Genomic DNA, 4,783 nt, shown 5'->3' with positions numbered 1-4,783 from the left:
ACTGACCAGGTCAGTCACAGGCACTTACCATGAGAGTTAAGGCTATTGGGTAATGTGTCCATGAAGACTCCTGCTAGGACCATAAACCTCTGAATTAAAAACCTATTCAAACACATGCTGCATCTTTTCATATTGTACTAGATTGTGTTTTGGATTAACAAATGTCATTGCATCCATAATGTGCCAGTCATACTGTTGAGACTTTCTTAAGAAAACAAGAGAAGTGACAAACTACCTTTCATTAAATGAAAATACAGAAGTTACATGGCAGTTGGAATATCACGCCTTAGTCTCGAGCAGTGCATTTCAAGAAAGAAGAAACAGTGAGAGGCCATAGGAAAGCAACAAGAATTAATGATTCGAAGTACAAGAAAAAAATAACCATTTTTTTTCTATAAGGAAGAAAACAGGAAATTGGGATTGGTTAAGAGAAGAACACACTGAAAACATGACTAAGAATCTTGAATATGTAAAAGTCTGCTGCAAAGAGGAAAATAAATTCCCTGTAACTCTGCTGTGCAAAAAGTAACAGGTTCAAGTAATTTACTTTCAGCAAGTTTAAGATCAGAAATCAGGAAAAACTTTTTAATGGGAAGACTATTGAAATGCTGGAATAGATTACTTGGGTAAGTAATCATAACAAATCTTTATGAAGACAGGCAAGCGTTCATGAAAAAAGAGATTTTATTGATCCTGGCTTTGAAGGAAGAGTGACGGGGTGGGCACGACACCTTCTTGGAGGCCTTTTCAACTGTATGATTCTATGCTGAAGTAACTGAAGAAATGTAGCTATGTAGTGACAGTGATACCATATTACAGTACCACTTGCTGTGGGATCTTGACTTGGAATGAAAGTCATATTCTGCAAAAGACTTAATCAATTTCTTCATGTAGACAATCACCTAGATTCTGATACAATCTTCTAGCTATGGATCACCTAGCTACATTGATCTAATCTGCAGCTACTTTATTCAACAGTTGAACGATAATTACTTTCAGGACTGGACTACACATAAACATAATGTCGAATCTGGTCACGGTATATAGCACTTTGTTCGCTAAAAGGAATAACTTAGCAACTTGTCCCATGGCCTTTAAGGCCAGACAACACTAGCAATAACTGCAAATAGCACCGAATTCCAGCTGTAGTCTTTGGTGGAAATTTTTTAAAGAAATCAGCTTTAAAATATTTTGCTGCAAAAATCTAGATCTACTCAAAATTCGTAATCCCATATCTGCACTTGACTATCAAGTTGGGATCTTTAGAGGGTGTTTTTAAACTTAAGCCTAAAACTTATATTGGTAGACCATCCCTAATAATTAGAATCACAATCCTGTAAACACTGCACAAGAACATGTTTATTTCAGAGTGGTCTTTGGAGAGTTAATACAAAATAAATAAATAAACTTCTCGAGTCAAATATTTTGTTTCCAGTAAAAAATTATGATTTTTCTAATGTAAGAATTCAGGACAAATGGACAGATGCCAGTCTGACTAGCGACTAAGTATGGAAAAAGTAACATTTTCCAACCTCATTTCAGTATTCTTGGGTTTTATTGTATAATATGCAGCATACAGAAGTAGATAAATTACATAACCGTGCACATTCCCTACATGCAAATCACCTGACATAACACCACGTAAACGATCCACAGAAAAAAGAACAAACCTGCATTATGATTCACGTTTTGAACAGTGAGACTAAAATGTTCAAAAAATAACATATTTTCTATAATATGTATACAGTAAAGACCATGACAGCTGAAATAGGTACAACAGCAATATAGCAAGCATCAGGTGTTCTCAAAGTTTCTACACATAACAAAGTAGCTCCCATTCAAAACACTCTGATTTGACAGAAGTTACAAATACCTGTGCTTCAGACAAAATCCTTTAAAACACATTTAATCTCTCTTGCTGGTGATTGCTCTCTGACGGTGTGTACATTATTGCCTTTTTCACAACCTTTAAAAAAGAAGCACAAAACGCAACTCCACCTCCACTCTCCGATAAGTTGAAGTTGCCAGAAACACAACTCCAATGTGAAAAGAGACCCCGGTTTGGCCCCTTGGGCTGTCCGCATCGTACTCACCATGGTGGGCTAGTTTTGAAGACTTTCTTCCCCTCCCCCTGCACCTACGCACAATGAAGGAGAATGGAGAGCAGTTTCAGCATTAAATTTGAACTTCCCTGCTTTTGTTAGCATGAATCACCACCTTAACATTATCTCAACTGTAGACTTTTATCTGTGAATATCTAAGCCCTGTCTTGTGGAAAACTAATTACTGAGCCACTGAGAGGCTTCATAATGTCCTGCATTTAAGTCCTGAACATCATACATAATGCATAGGAAGCAGTCTCTGCACTCTGATTACAGAACACTGTCATTAAGAGAGCAAATTAAAGATGTGAATAATTCACTGGCTGAGCTTATTGTCACTGCTGCATTGTGAAATTAGAATTTCTAATAAGTACTGCAATTTTTTTAACCCAATTAACACAGAGAACATCTTGAGTCTGATTAGTACAATAAAAATTATTACCTTATTCTTTTGCTTCACAACAGCCAAATTAAATACTGTACTTAATTATGCAGCATTCATCGCTTCTGTGCTAGAAATAATAATAATTAAAAAAATCTCACTATCGCTTTAATATGACTTCCAATATTTAGAGTGCAACTGAAAAATAGAGCATACGTATCTCCAGCACAATTTCTTATCGCAAAGTTACTGGCTTTTTTTTTTTTTTAAAGACTTTGAAAATCGGTTTAATATCAGCAGTCGACCATGATGTCACTGCTGAAGTCCTCTCTGGAAACAAAAACGTATTTGAAAACAAAACCCCACAAAACGACCCTTACAAGCAAGCTCTGAATATATATTGTGAATTAACTTTCTCTGGATTGATGTGAAGACAGAAAAAAAAACATTACCACTTACTGACTTCAAACTGAATACACAAATACACAAACATGGAAATATATAAATATATATATACACCTTGTTTCAGAAAAATGCTTAGGAAATATACTATGAAAAAACAGGAGCTGGATCAGCTCTCTTACCTCAGTTCCCTCTTGGCATGGGATAGATAACATCCTTTCATCCTAGAAAGGAGAAAAGTCCAATTCAACATCCAGCATGTTGATTTTCCCCCACACGGTGCCTGCTGCCATGTTAAATAAAGAAAATGATCACTGAGGATGCAGCTTTTGTCTCCAAATATTTTAATACTGCCTTTTAGTGTCAAGGACCCCAGGAACCTTAGCACATCTGGCAGCAGACACCACTGGCTGCAGCTGCTGCAATGGGCTTTTTCCTCAATCCTATTTCATTTCCAGCTCCTCTTTCTTCCCCATCCTGGAGAAGTTTAATCACCGAGCATGGGTGGGGAAAAAAAAAAAAAAGAAAAAAAAAAGGAAAGGTGGCATTGCAATCACGAGCTTTCTTGGTTTTGTCCTAGAGACAGGGACTGCAGCAACCACCTTGCATCTTTGTCTAGTTATTTTAGCATGTGTGTGCAAGAGGGGAGGAAAAAAATAAAAGCTGAAAATTATTCACGCATAATGCAATAGGCATAAAGAGAGACAAAAAGACAGAGAGGAAGAGAAAGAGAGGGGAAGAGAAAGAGGGAGAGAAAGGGAGGGAGAGAGGAAACAGAAAGACTCAGAGAGGGAGAGGGGGCTGTCAGTGCAGATAAATCTGCATATGGAAATCAGGGTTATCCTGGGTACAGTTTTATTTAACCATGATGTACTGTTTTTTTAATTAGACAGGAATTTAAAGAAGGAAATGAGAGTTTCTTACAGACACAGGAGCAAACGAAGCATTTTTAATCACAGGAGAGTTTTCACAGTAAGCTGTAGCAGCAAGAGCAAAACTTCTTATAGCAACTTTCTTGTTAGAAACAAAAGTTTCATGCACTGCTGCTAATTTACACCTAAGAAAACCAGGCAAAACTGGAGGAGCATTTTCAAATTAAACCAAACCAAGGCAATCCAAAATACTACAATAATTGCTAAAAAGACCCAGAAGCTGCTAGGTGCACAGTACGTGTTTTGAGCCAAGTTATGCCAGCCAGAGGTTTTAGGGCTTTCTCCCTGGCCCCTATTCAGCGGTGACTGTCATACCCAATGAAGGCGCTCCAGCAGATGAAAAAAGCAAAACCCAGCTTGGATTTCAAGTGTGCTAAACGCCGCTTTCCCATGCTTGATGAGAATTGCTCCTGTCTCTAGAGGGAAGCGGTACCTGACAGCCATGGGAAGGTTGGATGAGGGTCTGCAAGGCACCAGGGGAGACCAGGGACCTCTTGCCCGTGGCTGTGAGGAAGCATGGGGATGAGGGAACCGAGGTGGCTGAGGAGAAGGAAGATGAGGTTCAGGTCCAGGCTAGAGGAGGAGGGAACCACAGAAAGGGAGCGGACAGCTGAAGGACAGGAAGATTAGGGCAGCAACCTGATCTGGGGCACTTACTAGCGGTGGCAAGATGGTGGCGCTCAGGTGAGAAGTGGCCAGAAACAACTTGTGGTGGTTGGGACCCACCGAGGGGAGCTGCGAGAGTGCTGTGGGCTGAGGCGGTTGGCGGGGGGGAGGACGAGGGGGGCGACTGGCGGGAAACCCCACCTAAATTACAAGAAACGGACGAGTAAGACGCACATCGGGAACGAACAGGAGCTGGGAAATGGGGCAGCAGTATAGGTGAGAGGAGGAAGGGGGATTTACGCTGAGGGGGAGCGCGGCGGGGCCTGCCGGCGACGGCCCGTGCCTAAACAGGCCCTACA

The sequence above is a fragment of the Charadrius vociferus genome, unplaced genomic scaffold (genome assembly GCF_000708025.1).
Source record: "Charadrius vociferus isolate BGI_N301 unplaced genomic scaffold, ASM70802v2 scaffold166, whole genome shotgun sequence".
NCBI lineage: Eukaryota > Metazoa > Chordata > Aves > Charadriiformes > Charadriidae > Charadrius > Charadrius vociferus.
Note: the sequence above shows the minus strand (reverse complement) of the source record.